The 19,466-nt window shown below is 35.6% G+C and overlaps 1 long non-coding RNA gene across 1 annotated transcript in view; it reads right to left on the bottom strand.

Moving 5' to 3' along the window:
• The window catches only part of LOC110268952, a 22,235-nt gene extending 10,032 nt beyond the window's left edge, over positions 1-12,203 (bottom strand). The window contains exon 1 of the long non-coding RNA XR_002357735.1: positions 11,912-12,203. This is a non-coding gene — a long non-coding RNA (uncharacterized LOC110268952). The remainder of the gene's footprint in view (positions 1-11,911) is intronic.

Here is a 19,466-nt window from a genome sequence, read left to right on the forward strand (position 1 = left end):
TATATATATATATATATATATATATCAATATGTATGCTACTATACTTACCAAACTAAGCTTAAGAAGACTAACCGCTAATCTTTTAGCCCACCACTCTTCACTTGCATCAATTGTTTTTTTAGTAGAATCCCATCCAAGTCCAGTCTCGTTCCCTTTTAATTGCTTCCAATTCTTCCAATCTACTTTCAACTAATCCCATTTGTTTCTCAATTGTTTTCTATTATATTCTGCTTCTGTAGCTTTTGTGAATTCAACTATCAATTGTTTCCAACCTTTGGTATCAAAATGTGTGTCTGGTTTGCTACCAGCTTCAATACTTTTCACACACAAAGCACAAAAGATATCTACTAGATTTTTGTTCCATTGTGCAATTTCTTTTCCATCATTTTTCTCTTCAGATGTGATCAAATTTATTGTTATATCCATCAAAAGTTATCATATGATAACAAAAATTATTTCATAAGTTCATACAAAAATTGAAAGATTGAAAATAAAGTGAATCATGAATTTTTAAGTCAAGTATACCTAAATACTTGTTATGTGTTACACAATAATAAACTTCATAAAGTATTATTATCAATTAATAAGACTAATAAACATACAATATTATTCTATTCTAGTAGGCCAATAATAACACAGGAACCAGATGTATTATAAAAACAAAAGAATAATAGGATAAATTAATTAACATTACTTGAAAAAAAAACCACGAGAAACAATAAACTGATAATATGATTCATGAATCAAATTTTGAAGTTCTAATTGAATCTATTGAAACTTTATTTTGATACTAACTCATATTTTAGAGACTAATAGTTTAAATATTTACTTGATTGTACTAATATAAATAGAGTTATCATTAGTCAATAATAAAATTTGCATGTAATCCAATATTACTGGTACGTCCATTACCCACCTATATATATTGACTCACTGATGAATCCATATTTGATGATGATTTTTGGTTGAAATTGAATGGATTTCATCATATAAACTTGCACTTATTCCCTTAAATAGCATGCTTTTGAACTTTCCTCCTAATTTATGCTTGATTATGAAAACATGCTCTTTTGTGCCTAATTTAGCCTATTTTTATCCCATTTGCCTTCCATTCGATGTCTTAATATTGTTTGTGAGTGATTTCAGATGTATAAGGCAGGAATGTCTTGGAGATAATGGAAGAGGAGCATGCAAAGAGGAGGAAGCATGAAGAATCAAAGGAGAAGAGCACAGCGATGTGTGCGTACGCACAGACCTGCGTGCGTACGCACAAGCATCAAAGCAGAGCCATGCGTGCGCATCGCGCGTCCATTCAGAGCATCGCCTAGTGTGCCTGCGCACAGCCTCTTGTGCGTACGCACAGGCAGAGATTTTGGTAGAGTGTGTGTGCGCACACGTCTGTGCGTACGCACAGGTACCCGCACATGCCTTTATTAAAACTGCACGTGACTCGCAATTTTGGTGGATTGGGGGCCCATTTCTAAAGCCATTTATCTCATAATGAAGGGAAAATGAAGACCATAGCATAGCATAACATTAGGGTAGCTTAGGAGTAGTAGTAGGAAGCTTTAGAGTAGTTTTTCTCTAAGTTTTTCATCATCTCCATTAGGGTTTATACTAGGTTTTTACATTCAAGTGCCATTTCCATTTTTTATCTTGGATTTTGCTAGCTCCATTGTAAGTATCTCTTTGTTACTACTCTTTATAGCTACATTGTTCTTACTCTTTCTTATACTTCAAGTTATAGTTCAATTTTACTTCTTTCTTATAGTTGAAGTTATAGTTCAATTTTACTTCTCTTTTGCAATTTCAATTTCTTGTTGATGAATTTGATGATTGATGATTGCTACATGCTTGCTTGAGTTATTATTGTTGATTGAGATCATTTATTACTTTTAGTTTCAAGCACTTTCTCATTTTCTCATGTTTAGTGTTTTTGCCCACCAAATGTTTGATAAAATGTCAATCATGGTTTTAAGCTAATTTTCTATCTCTTGGCTTGGGGAAAATGAGAAATTGGTTCCTAGAGTTGGAATGTCCAACATTTAGTGTCAATTCTTGGATTGTTAATTGTTCTTGTTCCTACTAACGCTAATTTGTTGCTAAGATAATTAGCAAGTAGTTTAGGATTTGTGGGTTAAGAACACTTATGCTCATTTAACTTGCTCTCCAATGTGAGGGTTGACCAAGTGAGATTAATCCATTCTAATTGTCATAGTTGTGGTTCCAACAAGGAAAGGACCCTTAGCTCATTCCAAGCCAAGATACCTTTCATGCTTTAAATCTTTCATACACATTTACATTAATCTTTTTTATACCTTACTTGTCTATATTACATAGTTAGTTCTTTAATTCCTTTATTAGTTCATTTATTGTAATTTTGAATATTCTTTTATTTCTTTATATGTTTATCTCTTCATTGAAAATCCATTGAGCTTCACAACCGGAATTGTACACTCATTGGTCTCAAGTGTCCTTGGGAGACAACCCGGGAACTAAAAACTCCCGGTTTATATTGGTTTTGAATTGTGAAATTCTTTGAATTGACATTTGATTGATGTTCAATTGTTGGGTTTGGACTATACTTGCAACGCCAATCCTATTTTTAGTGCGAAAATCCAAACCTAGCCTATTGGGCCACTATCACTCACCTTTATAGATCACAAAAAATGGGACACATATCTCAAATAAACTACTCTTATGATTATATATCTATATTTACATATGTATATACATGTTATTATAATTTTGACTAATTTTCATGCAAGGAAAATTTTATGATTGGTTTTCATAAACCAAGTCAACCTCTTCACATTTCAAAGAACAGATAAAAAACAAACAAACATAATAGATCTACTGAAAAAATACAAAAACAACGCACAAAAAAATAATATAAATAGATAGAAGTTCATACCCAATATGTGATAGAGATGTATTTGTGTTGAAATTTGTGAAGATTAGGTTGAAAAATAAAAAATATATGAAGACTGTGTTAGAATTTGTGAAGGTTAGGATGAGAAGTTAGAAATATATGAGGATTTCAATGGCAATATAATAGCGGAAAATATATGCAGGAAAATAAATAAAATTTGACATGCACAAGCCAGCTTTGAAAAGCTCCCGCTTAGGTGCTTTCAAAAGCACCCCTAACTTTTAAAAGCCGCATGCACAAGCACTTGGACTTTTTAATTTACCAAACGCAAAATGAGGTGCTTGTGCACCTCTTGGAAAAGCTTTACCAAACCCAGCCTTACTCTCTTAACAGTTCAAAGCCTAAAACACAAAACACAAAACACAAAACAGCACAGCAGAACCTGAGCTAATAGTCATTGATAATCAGATAATCATCTACATATTTAACAAAAACACAAAGCAGCACCAGCACAGCAGAGCCAGAACCCAGAAATCAAATAATCATTCAACAAAAAAAAATAAAAAAATAAAAAAACACAACACAACAGCACACCAAAGCCAGAGCAAATCAATGATTTCAACAAAAACACAAAACCCCTGTAATCATTCAATGATTTCACAACAGAGAATAAAACCAAAAACAAAGAACAAGTGAGTGTGGTACTGACCTTCGAGAAAGGTTGAGCGTGATGGAGAACAAGACGACGGACAGCGGTTGAGCACGATGAGATGACGGCGACAAGACGACTGTGAGCAGGATGAAGACGATGGAGGATGGGCACCAGGCAAGGAAGAAGAGAGCGAACAGGGGGTTTGACTTGGATAACGCAGACAGTATGAAGAGAGACTCCTCGGACAGCCACGGACTGCGGCAGTGGGTCACTCCGTTCGGCGGTGGTGGAGGATTGCTATAGTTTTCACTTTTTCTTTTCTCTGAGTGAAGAGAGAGCATTTAGAGAACTGACGCGTTCTATTTTTTTTCTTTTCCGAAACGATGTCACATTAGGAAAGACGGAACCGCTTGTGTGTTAGTTCTCAGATGGACCGTTTTAACCGACCAGTCCGATCGGATTTCTTAGAACCATGTAATAAACACAAATTTTTTGATAATAAATAGAGAAATTGTTTGACGTTAAAATATGCAACTTTTTTAAGAAAACAAAGAAAAAAAATATAAAAATTTATCGACAATAAATACAAAAATTTTATGATGATAAACATAAATTTTTTTAAGGTAAACACAAGTTTTTGAATAAATTATAAAATAAAAAATAGAGTGAACATCCAACCCAGTCCCTATCCTTTTCCTCGAAAGACATCGCGACCCTTATAAAAAAAGAACAAATCAGCCTTTGTCCCATACTTTCATGAGACGTCGCAGTCCTTCCGTCATCTTTCCTGACCAAAACAAACGAAAATGTCCTATGTGTTTAGTTCATGTTGATGATGTGGAGGTTAAGGCTCTGTTAAGTTCTACGTTGGCCACTAGAAAATAGATAGGGATCAATCTGTCCCACTTTAGAAAGCAAAAACGATGTCATTTAAAACACTAAAACGTTGCGTTTCAATTGAATAAGGAACGTCACATTGGAGTTTCTATATAAGCCCCCTATGTTGCTCACGTAATTACTAGAAAACCCTAGTAGAGCAAGAGTCATCCCCTTGCAGTGCTCGTTGACCTTTCAAAATGGGAGCGACGTGCTGACAATGTTGCTGACGAAGTTGCTGATTGACATCCACATATTGTTGTTGACGGTGGTTGGATTGTGCGGTTGGCGAAACTTGGTTGAAGCTTGGACGGAGATTGCATGACGTTTGCGACGTGCTGGGTTAGTGTGGTCCTCCATTTGCCTTTTCAGAAGTGTGTTGTCATTTTCAATAATTCTGACATGTTTTGCTATGTACATTGTGTGTGTGGTCCAAGAAGAAGGGAACTAATAAACAATGTGATTTTGGGATAATAAATATCTAAAATCTAAGCATTGTTGTGTTTTTTGATACTGTAAATAGTTATTTAATGTTGGAATGCCCATATTGTGAGAAGAAAGACAAATTTCACAGTTTCTTACAAATAGAAAAAAAACTAGGATTTTTAATTTGGAATTGATATTGAAATAGAGTCAAATTAAATTGGTATTGCTAGTTGTTAATTTAATGTATATATTATATTATATTGCATATGTTTGAATATCTTGTTGTTTCCGTGTTTTATCATGGGGGAAAGTTTGTGAGGGACAGTAAGAAATATATGAGTTATGTACATGGTAACTCACCATTGGATACAGATTATGTGAATTTTTTTATTTGGTTGTTTTATTTAAGGAGTTGGGGTATGTTGAGTATAACGAGATGTATTGGTATTGAAGGTTTTAGAAGGCTTAGAGAAGGGGGGTTGAATCTATGACCTTCTTTAACTTTAATAAAATAACCATTTAAAACAAACTTTCAGTCGATTCTGTTTGAACTCAACAGTAGAAAATTTATGAGACAATTTCATTTTGTCTCATGAATATTAGAAAATAGAATAGAGAAGGGAAGAGAGAAGCTGACACCATCATGTATCCTGGTTCAGTTGCCTTGTGCAATGCAACCTACATCCAGTCTCCACCACAACAGTGGTGGAATTTTCACTATAGTTAAAGTATTACATACACCAATTCCACAGGATTGACACAATCCTTTCACTCTTAGTGCTCACCTAACTAAGAAAGGGGTACCTCACTGGTACAAGATACAAGACATAACACCAACCTAAAGAAATCTGAAATCTCTCTAGGCTTTTCACTCAAGTGTTTCTCTCTGCCTCTTTCCACTCTTAGGCTTTTACTTGAGCTCTCTCATTTTGCCTTTTACCTCAAGAAATTACAGAAAGATAAACATTAAAAAGAAAATTACAATCTGTAAAACATGAAGGAGATTAATGCTTCAACAGCCTCTTTGCTATGTGATGAATGATGACAAGTCATCTTAGCCTAGTTTCACTAGCCTTTTTCTTTTGTTTTCAATAGAATTATGCACTTACTTGAGCCAAAAGCAAGCCAATTGGGTAGATTTTCATGTTTCCTTTGATTTAATCAACCATATATGAATTCATGCTATTTCATGAGGTTTTTTGTTTTAAGATCCGGTTCGATTCAAGTCCTTCTTTACTTCTCTGTTTGTTGCAATTTTACATTTCCTTGTTTAATTTCTGCAAATCCAACTCCACATTCCCTTTACAATTCAAGCCATTTACATTTCTTGCACTTTAAGATTTTGCAATTTACATTTCTTGCGTTCTAAGTTTCTGCCATTTAATTTCTTGTTCTTTAAGATTCAGCACTTTAATTTCTGTTCTCTTTAATTTCATGCCAATTACCCATTCCCTTTACTTTCTATGCAATTTAAATTCTGCAAATCACAAATCTCTCAACCAAATCTTGATTCGCTTGACTAAATCAACCACTAAACTAAAATTGCTCAATCCTTCAATCCCTGTGGGATCGACCTCACTCCCGTGAGTTATTATTACTTTATGCGACCCGGTGCACTTGCCGGTTAGATTTGGGTGTTTTGGAGAAATTCGTTTCTCTACGAAAATATCCCATCAATGAACCAAATTTGCTTGCCTTTGATTTGGTTCCTCATTTTGGTAGAATGCTCCTTTGACTAGGAAGCACTGTCCAAGTTGATGAACTTCTTCAGAGAGCTCTTCTCAGAACATAAACCTCAAAACACTGGTTCTCTCTCCTTATTCCAGAATAATGAACAAAATTTTTTTTGTATCTCCTTACATGTTGCTGAGTTGCTCTCTCCTAGGTCAACTCCTTGAGTTGTGTGCTTCCCAGAGGTGACATTTCACTTTCTTCCATTAACCCCAAAATCAGGGATTTCAAATCTGATTTTCTTGCTTGACCGAAGTCAACTGAGTAGCAAGAATGGTGGTTCAGTGATGAGTCCCAAATCCATACCATTAAGAATGTGCTTTGGCTCCAAGTAACTTTGTAAACCATTGGTTTACAGTAGCATAGATCAGACATACCTTTTGCCATTTATCCAAAAATAGTGTCGCAGAGAGTTGGAGATGCAGTGAAAAAAATAAATTGCATGCAAATGGAAATGAATCACCTTTTATCTTTTGACTTAGCTTAACATGGTTTGATTTTGGCAATTAGACATTTGCTTTTTGCTTAACCCTTCTCTTTCTTTCTTCTTTGATAAAATGGGCAAGAAGAAGTTCTCTCTCTCTCTTTCTCTGTGATTCTGACCGCAAATGAAAAAGGTGAACGTTGCTTTGGAAGCAACACCTTGGAGAGACCAGCTTGAGAGGAACGCCTTGGGCTTGGATCATATTCACTTATCATTCAGCCCATTTGCTTTCTTTTCATCACCTTTGGGCTATTAGTGTTTTGTAGCCCACCAGCTTTAGTTTTATTTTCCATCCTATTGGGCTGCTGCTTTGTTTTTCTTTGGCTTGTAACACTTAATCAAATTCAATTAAAAACTAATTGGGTGTTTAACCTACTAAAAATAATGTTTGTCATCATCAAATTAATTTAGTTAATTTCTTAACTCAACAATCTCCCTCTTGATGACAAACATAATTAAACATTAATCAAAAGAAATTGAATTTGAATAAAGTTAAGAGACTTCCCTTTAATTTTGTCACTTGCTTTTGTGTTGTTTCCCCTTTCCTTTTCAAGAGTAGCTCCCCCTAGATTTATGCTCTTTTCTCCCTTCCTGTTTATTATTCTTATAGAGAATACAATAAAGAGCTACACACAATTCATCTTGACTAAGGAATTTTACACAACCAGCAAAACAAATTCAGCCCAATACTAAACATATCATGTCAGCACTTTTAACAAGTATCCATTTCAGAAGCTGCTCAAAAAAATTGAACAAAAACAGAGCATCAAGATTAACCAAGACATGACAAAACAACAAAACTTGTAAGGTAAATTAGCCTAATCACAGCATTATCAAGCTTTCAAAGCAGCAAATATCATATTTAATTCACAAAAATGACCACAGTAGTAGTAAAATAACCAGAATACTACTACTACTCCCCCTTTTGTCATCAAGGGTGGAAAAGCACTCAATACAAAGCTAAAAATGCACCTTAAACCTGCAAGAGAGTGTTAATGCAAAGTCCAAACATGAAATTAATTGAAAAATAAATGCAGCAGTAGTTAAAAGATTACAGTCATCCATAAAAGACATAGAGTAGTTCAAAAGTAAATGACAGCAGTTTTCATGAGACAAAAGTGAGCAGACAGCCGCAGCAACATGAGACAAATCTAGGCATTTGAACCATTTTCCTCAGAATCATCTTCCTCTTCAGCATCAGTGGCAGCATCTTCATCTTGTTGGAGATTATCAATGAACTTGAGAAAAACAGCCACTCGATCTCTTGATTTTCGGAGGAAGTTCTCATGCTTGCTTGCTAGCTTCCTTTGTTCCTTACTCATGGTAATCATATGCTTTGATTGGGAAATAAACTCTTGGACAACATCTTTAACAACATTAAATAGAGCAGATTTTTGTCCAGTTGAGATTAAAGTGCCCTCGGTGGAAGGAGGAGGAGAATCCTCAGGAATGAAATCACCATCATCATTATCATCTAGAACCACCTTTTCAAAGCGAGTAGGTCCCTTATGCTGTTTCACTGAACCACCTCCCTTTAGATAAGAGTGTCTATTCTCATATGACTTATTAGACAAATCAACACCAAAATGTTCAAAAATGCTAGTTAAGAACATGCCATAAGGAAAAGCTTTATCTTTCTCACTTCTAACAGAATCAAACATGTATCTTACCATCAAATAGGCAAAAGAGATTTTTGTTTTAGTGAGAAGGGCATACAAAACAAGAGTGTCAGTGTAAGATACCCTTTGGTATGAACCACTCTGAGGAAGAATGACATGATTTACTATACGGTGCAACTGAGCACGTTCATAACCCAAGGCTTTATGAGTGGGTGTAATGCCATCAATCAAGAAAATATGTTCACAAACATAAGCAAGAGCATTACTGAAGGAGAGACCTACCCCTTCATCCCACTTACCCGAAGTGTAAGCACAAGCCCCAACGTTAGTATACTTCAATGCATCACTTATAGTTTCATTGTTTAAAAAAAATAATGTCACAGCCTTTCACATATGAATGAATGCTACCCTCATGATATGTCATGTTAGCATAAAATTCTTTGACCAAAAGAGGGTACACTGGCTTTTTGATATTAAAAATTTGATTCCAGTTCAGAAATTCCAAATTTTCAACAAAAGGAAAACTTTTCTTTTTCAGATTTGGCAAACCAGCAACAAAAGAGGGACACAGAGTACGGTACTTAATAACACCTTCAAAAAAAATCATTATTCATGGCAGACTTAAATCTGTAAGGGTTATAGTTTGAGTGGGAGGTCATAAAGTGTGATTTGTGTGCAAAGATATCAATGTCTGGTTCTCTAACAGATTTAAGAGGGATACGAGGTTTACCTCTCTGAGAATGAGTGGGAACAGACCTTGTCTTAGGTTGAGTGGGCTCAGAGGTAGGTTTGGCAGCAGCTGGCCATTTCCCTTTCGAGGTGCTTGGCTTCGATGAACTAGGTTTTGAAGGAGGTTCCTTTGGTGGTGGCGTCTGCTTAATTGGCAGAGGGTGGAAACCTCGAGGGATTCTTAGTGTGAGCCATGGGATCTGACCGAGGAGGTGAGGTAGGAAGAGAAGGAGAGGGAGTGAAGGTTCGGTCTTGAGAGCGAGTGGAAGGTTTCTGTTTTGCAGGAAGCTTGAAAATCTTTTCACAAGGAGGCTTTTGAGAGATAGTTTTCTTCCTCATTTGGTTGGTTTCTGATTTTGAACAAAAAGAAGCAGTAAAGGTAGTGGGGAGAAACCGAAGGGTTGGAGGAAGGAGTTATTAAGGGAGAAGAAGGAGTGTTGGTAACCGCACCATGAATAAAAATTTTATTAAAACATGCAACTACATCATCTATGATTTGACTTTGAAAGGACTTGAAATCACAAAAAGAAAGATTTGATTTTATTAAAATTAAAATAGAAAGTAATTTTAAATTTGCAACCTTTTGACTGGAAGACAAAATGAATAAAATAAAGTAAATAAAGTGAACTAAGATACAATAAATAAATGGATCATGTAACATTCATATTGGGTCCAGAGGTGGTTTAGTTTAAGGAAATATACCAGATTCTGAATTTTAAGGTTGGCCCAGATGATTTAGCATGTGCAATAAAGCCTAAAGATAGTCGTTCAGAGATGGTTCTTCATATGCCCAGAATTGTCTCATACCTGTTTATGAGACAAAAACTTTAACAAACACATCAGCAATTTTCAAACAATGAATCATAACTCAAAATCCCTAGACTAGTTCTAAGCATGCAGAATCTGTCCTCAGCTAGTGGTTTTGTAAAAATATGAGCTAATTGCTCTTCTGATTTAACAAATTGAATGCTAATATCCCCTTTTTAAACATTTTCTCTTATTGAGTGAAACCTCACTTCAATATGTTTTGTTCTAGAGTGAAAAACTACGTTCTTTGAAATGTTAATGACACTCATATTGTCACATAGTAAGGGAATATTTTCAGCATTTAATTTATAGTCAGCAAGCTGTGTTTTTAACCATATAAGCTGAGAACAGCAAGAAGAAGCAACTATATACTCAGCCTCTGCAGTGGATAAAGCCACTGTTGACTGCTTCTTACTTGACCAAACATTCAAAAACTTTCCAAGGAAACAACATAAGCCTGATGTGCTCCTTCTATCAACTCTATCACCAGCAAAATCTGCATCATAATAACCAATTGTAGAAAAATCATCAATCTTAGAATACTATAGACCAAAATTGGATGTGCCATGAACATATCTAATGATCCTCTTTACTGCTAAAAGATGTGACTCTTTAGGTTTTGATTGAAATCTTGAACACATTCCAACACTTTGCACAATATCAGGTCTAGAGAAAGTTAAGTACATAAGAGAGCCAATCATTTCTCTATACCTAGTCTCATCTACATCTTTCTCATTTTCTCCCTTTTCTAATTTTGAATTAGGGTGCATGGGAGTTCCCATGGGTTTGGCATTTTTCATACCAAATTTCTTAACTAGTTCCTTGGCATACTTCTCTTGATGAATAAAAATCAAGGTTGCGAGAACCGGACCGGTCAATAAACCGGTGAAGTGACTAGTTCACTGCTTCAATGGTTCGATCGGGGTTCAACCGGGGTTCGACCGGTTTAATTAAATATTAAATAAAATTATTAAAAATTTAATATATAATTTTAAATATTTAAATTTCAATAAAATTTAACCTCATAAAATTTAAAATTTAAAATTTAAAATTTTAATTTATAACCTAATAATAAAAAATAACAAACAAATCAGTAATCCTAATATCCACTAACCATTGAATTTGGAACAAACATAATCATAATTTGGAACAAACAAACAGAATTACAAAAATATATAAAATCAAATTACAGTAACAAATTAACTCTCAAATTCTAATAAAATAATCAGCATAAATACCCAAGATAAAACCTTAAAATCCAAATTCAGACAAGCCAGAGAATTCAAAAGCATCAGAAAATTCAGCCACTTAATCACAAAAAATTGAAATTCAGATCCACTCACAATCCACATACACTCAATCCAAATTTAGCAAATCACACCACCAATAACCCTAACTCAGAAAAAAAATAGAAAAAAATTGCAACCCAATCATCAGAAAACAGCAACTCAATAATCACAGTAACTCAATCAATAAAATGAATAAACATAAACTGAAGCAAACATAGATTTCAGCAGTGCATACTCATAATCCTAAACATTTTTGGTTCCAGAATCATACAAAAATAGAAATTCAGAATCATAAAACTCAGAGACAGGTGAGACAGAGACAGACGAAGTTGTAACAAAACCCAACTGCCGGCGAAGGAGGAACGGCGAGACAGAGATGGGGGAGGAATGGCGAGACAGAGACCAAGATGAGGGAGGAACGAAACTCAACTGTCGAGGAGGGTAGAACGGCGAGACAGAGACGAGGATAGGATTCAAACTGTCAGATCCTCGATCTGCAAGTCCACGACCACGACCACGATGTAGAAAAGAGTAGAAGACGGCCACGAGCTTCGACATGCAAGTCCAGAGGCGACGGCGTGGAGAAGAGGAACGACGGACAACGGCTTCAATCTGACACTCTCTCTGTCACTGCGCGCGGTGACAACACCTTTTAGCTGACGAGAAGAGTTCGACGGTGGTAGAGGCGGTGGCTACTGCTTGTGGTGGCTGAGAGAGAGAGAGTTTACCGGTTCGCCGGTTTACCGCCGGTTTGACCGGTTTTTTCGCCGGTTTTTTGCCAGGCGATTTTTCATATCAACCGGACCGGCTAGATGACCGGTTTCCGGTTAACCCAGTCGAACCGGCCGGTCCAGTTCGGTTTTCAGAACAATGATAAAAATACCATTTTCAGTTTGCTTAATTTGAAACCCAAGGAAAAAATTAAGTTCACCCATCATACTCATGTAAAGTTCACTTGTCATGAGTTTTCCAAATTTAGTACAAAGGGATTCATTGGCTGATCCAAAAATAATGTCATCAACATAGATTTAGACTAGAATGAAAGAATCATTAGAATTCTTGATAAATAGAGCAGTGTCTGTGGTGCCTTTTTGAAAACCATTTTTCAAAAGAAAAGAGCTGAGTCTCTCATACCAAGCTCTAGGAGCTTGTCTTAAACCATAGAGAGCTTTTGATAATTTGAAAACATGGTTAGAAATTTCTTTATTTTCAAAACCAGGTGGCTGCTCCACATAAAATTCTCTATCTATCACACCATTCAAGAATGCACATTTCACATCCATTTGATATAATTTAAAACCATAAAAGGCAGCATAAGCTAAAAGAAGTCTTATGGCTTCCATTCGGGCAACAGAGGCAAATGATTAATCAAAATCTATTCCTTCTTCTTGGTCATATCCTTGTGCCACTAGCCTTGCTTTGTTTCTTGCAATGCTACCATCCTCTCCTAGCTTGTTCCGAAATATCCACTTGGTGCCGGTCACTTTCTTTCCATTCGGCCTTGGAACCAATGTCCAAACTTGGTTTTTCTCAAACTCATGAAGCTCATCCTCCATTGCCTATACCCCAAAAAGGGTCATAAAGGGCTTCCTTGACATTCTGAGGCTCCATTTGAGAGAGAAGAGCAATGTTTGATTCTTCATTTGCCTTTCTAGTTGAAGACCGAGTCTTGACACCATGAGAGACGTCCACAATAACAAATTCCTCAGGATAATTCTTCAAGAATCTCCATTCACGAGGTCTGGTGGACTTGGAGGCAGATTCAGTCACCAAAAGATTCAGGGAACTGGTGGTTTCAAGATTTCCTCCAGATTCATGAGACAAAACAGAATTGTCTCTTGTTGGGTTTTCAGCAGCTGCAGTTTTTGGTTCAGTTTGTCCAGAATTTTCATTTTCATGATTTTGTGCTGTTTCATCATCTTTTTGAACTTGATTTCCTGCATCACAGTCTTCCAAAATACTTTGAACCAAGTTAGTATCACAAAATGTAACATGTATGGACTCCTCAATTCTAGCATCTTGATGATAAACTCTATATGCTTTACTAGTTGTGGAATATCCTACAAATAAGCATTCATATGCCTTTGGATCAAATTTTCCCAAATTGTCTTTGTTATTTAGAACAAAACATTTACATTCAAAGATATGTAAGTAGTTTAAGTTTGAAGGGTGACCTTTCCAAAGTTCATAAGGAGTTTTCTTCAAAGATTTTCTTATGATGGTTCTATTCAAAATGTGGCAAGCTGTGTTAACAGCTTCAGCCTAAAGAAATTTCGAAACATTGCTCTCACAAAGCATAGCTCTTGTCATTTCTTGAATGCTTCTATTTCTTCTTTTCACAACACCATTTTGTTGTGGTGCCCTTGGACAAGAGAAGTTGTGAGATATTCCAAATTCCTCACAAAAGGATTCAAATAATTGGTTTTCAAATTCAGTTCCATGATCACTTCTTATAGAAGAGATCTTTAAATCCTTTTCATTTTGAATTTTCTTGCTAAAGATTTCAAAGGCCGAAAAGGCTTCATTTTTGTGTGTAAGAAATAAAACCCAACTAAACTTAGAATAGTCATCCACAATTACTAAACCATAATGTTTACCACCTAAGCTTTGAGTTCTTGTTGGACCAAATAAATCAATATGTAATAATTTAAGAGGTCTTTCAGTAGAGATATCTTCCTTTGATTTGAATGAACTCTTTGTTTGTTTTTCCATTTGGCAAGCATCACAAGTGATGTCTTTGTCAAACCTTATCAAAGGAGACCTCTTACTAATCCTTTCTTGACAAGTTTGTTTATTTGAAACATACTTGCATGGCCCAATCTCTTGTGCCATAGCCACTTTTCAGAATCTTTAGAATGAAAACAAGTTACATTTTGATCCTTTAGTTCATCAAAGGTAAGTCCATACACATTGTTACAACGCTTAGCAATAAACAGCACTTCATTTGTCTTTTCATTTACAACACAGCATTCAAGTCTTTTGAAAGTCACCAAATAACCCAAATCACACAATTGACTTATACTCAAAAAATTATGCCTCAAGCCATTTACTAAAAAGACATCATCAATGAAAGTGGAGTAATTATTACCTACTTTTCCAACTGCAACTATTTTACCTTTTTCATCATCTCTAAAGGTCACAAAACCTCGATCATACTTGTTTAGTTTGATGAAGAAAGTTGACCTTCCAGTCATGTGCCTTGAGCATCCACTATCCAAGTACCACATATCCCTTTTGTTCTTGGATTCTAGGCAAATCTGCATTAAAAACTTCAAGTAACCTTAGGTATCTAAACTAATTTGGATCCTTTAAAGTTAATCCATCTTGGTTGCCCAAGTGCATTGAAATCACAAACAACATTGTGAATATGAGTGATCAAATTTCTTACAGTTAAAACAATGATTTTCTGATGCATATTGCTGAAATTTAGGTGGGGGTATGATGCTGGAAATGATTAAAGGAATGAACTTTTCTTGTTTTTGGAAAATGTGCATTTCTTTTGACAAAATAATTTTTGTTGTAATTTTTCTTCTTTTCAAGAGTGTTCCAACCAGAATTTTTGAAAGCATTTGGACTTTTCGAATATGAGATTTTGTTATAAAATGGTGGATTTTTGAAAGCAACCTCCTTATTCAAAATATATCCCAGACCTGACCTATTTGATGTAGGTTCGATTTTTTATGATGGTTCATTTTTACTATTGTAAAATTCATCAAATTTCTCCTCATGTGTGGGAACATATCCAAGACCCGGTTTGTTGGGATTGGATTTAGTTTTTGATGAAGAAGCCACAAATTTCATGGAGGAATCATTAAAAACTGCACTTTCCTTTGTTACATAACCTAAACCAGATTTTCCAAACAATGGTCTTTGACTTGCAAGTAATTTGTCCAAGTTACTAGAACTTTGAGCAAATTTTGCTAAATCACCATTTAGTCTCTTAATCATTCCATTTAATCTTTCATTTTCAGCAATAAGTTCTTGAGAAGGATAAAAAACGTGCTTTCCTTTTAGTTTTTCAAGTTCAGATTTTAGAAATCTATTTTCTTCAATAATATCCAAGGCACATTCAGTTTCCTTCACCTTTTCTCTCAAAAAATCATTTTTAGCTTTCAACATTTCCTTTTCAGATTTACATTTATTGTACTTATCCAACAATTTTGAGGAATTTAGTGTAAGATCATCAATTATAGCATGTAAATCATCTATGGATAAGTCATAATAATTTACCTCATCAAGTTGATCATTACTAGCCATGAAGCAGATTTTATCTTCACCCTCAGAGTCTTTTTCCTCATTCGAGTAATTCTCAAGAACCTCCCAAGATGCCATGAGCACTCTCTTCTTTTCTTTCTTCCCTTTGTCCTCCTTCTTGAGCTTCGGACAGTTGAGCTTAAAATGTCCAGCCTCCTTGCAATGATGACAGATCACCTTGCTCAAGTTCTTCTTGTATTCCTTTGAGCTTGAACCCTTGTACTTGCCTTTGTTCTTCATTATCCTTTTAAGTCTCCTAACAAAAAACACAAGTTCATCATCTGAAAAACCATCACTAGACTCACTCTTTTTTATTCTATTTTTGACTTGAGGGCTATTTCATTTTTCTTTGAGTCCAGGTTTATGTGTGTGACTTCATAGACAAGGAGATTTCCTCTCAGCTCATCATAGGTTATAGGGCTTAGGTTATTACTCTCGGCTAGGACAGTGGTAGTTATTTCCCATTCCTTTGTGAGGCTTCTAAGGAGTTTTCTCACTAGAGTTTGTTCTGAGTAGGTTGTACCCATAGCATCAAGGTTGTTGATTATGATTGAGAATCTCTCAAACACTTCATCAATGCTTTCTCCATCCTTCATATTAAACATCTCGTACTCTTTTCGCAGCATATCAATCCTCGTTTCTTTGACCTGTTTAGTGCCTTCATGTGTAACCTGGAGTTTCTCCCAGATTTATTTGGCCGTCTTGCATCTAGACACCTTTCGGCACTCTTCAAAGTTGATAGCACAGTGAAGAAGGTTGATGGATTTAGCATTCAACTCCATTTTCTTCTTGTCGTCATCGTTCCATTCAGTTTCTTCTTTTGGAGTCACCACTCCATCAGCACTTGTTTTTGTTGGAATCTTGGGGCCGCTTACAACAATCTTCCATATGTTGTAATCAATAGATTGAATAAAGATCCTCATCCTCTCTTTTCAGTAGGCATAGTTCTTCCCGTTGAAGAAGGGAGGCTTGTTGTTTGACTGGCCTTCAGTTAGAGTATAGGCAACTGTGGTTGTGCCCAAGTTGTTCGCCATTGGACCTTTGCTCCAAGCGGTGAAGCTTGATTCTTGAGACCTTGGATCTTGATACTAATTGAAGGTTTTAGAAGGCTTAGAGAAGGGGGGTTGAATCTATGACCTTCTTTAACTTTAATAAAATAACCCTTTAAAACAAACTTTCAGTCTGATTCTGTTTGAACTCAGCAGCGAAAAATTTATGAGAAAATTTCATTTTGTCTCATGAATATCAGAAAACAGAACAGAGAAGGGAAGAGAGAAGCTGACACCATCATGTATCCTGGTTCAGTTGCCTTGTGCAATGCAACCTACATCCAGTCTCCACCACAACAATGGTGGAATTTCCACTATAGTTAAAATTTTACATACACCAATTTCACAGGATTGACATAATCCTTTCACTCTCAAGTTCTAACCTAACTTGACTTGGTTATGCTAATACCTAACTCTTCACTCTTAGTGCTCACCCAACTAAGAAAGGGGTACCTCACTGGTACAAGATACAAGACATAACACCAACCTAAAGAAATCTGAAATCCCTCTAGGCTTTTAACTCAAGTGTTTCTCTCTGCCTCTTTCCACTCTTAGGCTTTTACTTGAGCTCTCTCATTCTGCCTTTTACCTCAAGAAATTACAGAAAGATAAACATTAAAAAGAAAATTACAATCTGTAAAACATGAAGGAGATTAATGCTTCAACAGCCTCTTTGCTATGTGATGAACCAAATTTGCTTGCCTTTGATTTAGTTCCTCATTTTGGCGGAATGCTCCTTTGACTAGGAAGCACTGTCCAAGTTGATGAACTTCTTCAGAGAGATCTTCTCAGAACATAAACCTCAAAACACTGGTTCTCTCTCCTTATTCCAGAATAATGAACAAAATTTTCTTTTGCATCTCCTTGTATATTGTTGAATTTCTCTCTCCTAGGTCAACTCCTTGAGCTGTGTGCTTCCCAAAGGTGACATTTCACTTTCTTTCATTAACCCCAAAATTAGGGATTTCAAATCTGATTTTCTTGCTTGACCGAAGTCAACTGAGCAGCAAGAATGGTGGTTCAGTGATGAGTCCCAAATCCATACCATTAAGAATGTGCTTTGACTCAAAGTAACTTTGTGAACCATTGATTTACAGTAGCATAGATTAGAAATACCTTTTGCCATTTATCCAAAAATAGTGTCGCAGAGAGTTGGAGATGCAGTGAAGAAAATAAATTGCATGCAAATGGAAATGAATCACCTTTTATCTTTTGACTTAGCTTAACATGGTTTGATTTTGGCGATTAGACATTTGCTTTTTGCTTAACCCTTCTCTTTCTTTCTTCTTTGATAAAATGGGCAAGAAGAAGTTCTCTCTCTCTTTCTCTGTGATTCTGACCGCAAATGAAAAAAGGTGAATGTTGCTTTGGAAGCAACACCTTGGAGAGATCAGCTTTAGAGGAATGCCTTGGGCTTGGATCATATTCACTTACCATTCAACCCATTTGCTTTCTGTTCATCACCTTCGGGCTGTTAGTGTTTTGTAGCCCACCAGCTTTGGTTTTATTTTCCATCCTATTGGGCTGCTGCTTTGCTTTTCTCTGGCCTGCTACTTTGCTTTTCTTTGGCCTGCAACACTTAATCAAATTCAATTAAAAACTAATTGGGTGTTTAACCCACTAAAAATAATATTTGTCATCATCAAATTAATTTAGTTAATTTCTTAACTCAACAGGTATGATATATTGGCCCCTCACATGGAGTCTGGGCTTCATCTCGTTAAGGGTGATAAGGAAATTAATGACATGAAGGAGAATAAGCTCAAGAACAGAGAGTCAGGGACAGTGAGGAGTTTTACATTTATTTTGACCATCCTGTAGATATACCAAAGGTGATAGGTGATAGCTTGGCTGATGAAAGGGTTGTTTTGAGTGATTCGTCATCAAGTTCAGATGATGGATATAAGAGTGCAGAGGATGGGCATGGAAACCACCTCTAACCTGAATCGTCTCTACCTCGTCGATTTGATGAAGAACAATGTTCTCCACTACCAATCATAGTCTCCTAGGGTTTGTATTTGAGTTGGGAGAAGAGTGAGAGAGTTTAGGTGCGAGGAATCACTATCAGAACGATTTGGTTTATAGAAGACCATAAACAATGTCATTTTTGCTTTCTAAAGCGGGATAGATCAACCCATGTCCATTTTTTAGTGGCCAATGTAGAATTTAACAGAGTCTTAACCTCCACATCATCAACGTTAACTGACACATAGAAAATTTTCGTTTGTTTTGATCAGGAGAGATGACAAAAGGACCGCGACGTCTCACGAAAGTATGGGACTGGAGGCGATTTGTCTTTTTTTTTTCAAAGGTTGCGATGCCCTTAGAGAAAAAAAGACAGAAATGGAGTTGGATGTTCACTCATCAAAAGTTCCAAATTTTTGTTTTGATAAATACAACATTTTTTAAGATAACAACAACTTTTAGAAGAGAAACATAGAAATAAACACAATTTTTTCACAATAAACATAGAATTTTATGGTAATAAACATAGAAGATTTTTGAAGATAAACAAAAACTTTTTATAAAACAGATGAAGAAAATAAAAAAGTTATGAACGATATATACAGAAATTTTATGATGATAAAGGCAAAAATAATTTTTGTATTATTTAAATTATATCTATTTATTATTCAACTAAATTTTTTATGTGTTTCTGCTCAAATTTTTATATTAT

The sequence above is a fragment of the Arachis ipaensis genome, chromosome B02, assembly GCF_000816755.2.
Source record: "Arachis ipaensis cultivar K30076 chromosome B02, Araip1.1, whole genome shotgun sequence".
Classification (NCBI taxonomy): Eukaryota; Viridiplantae; Streptophyta; class Magnoliopsida; order Fabales; family Fabaceae; genus Arachis; species Arachis ipaensis.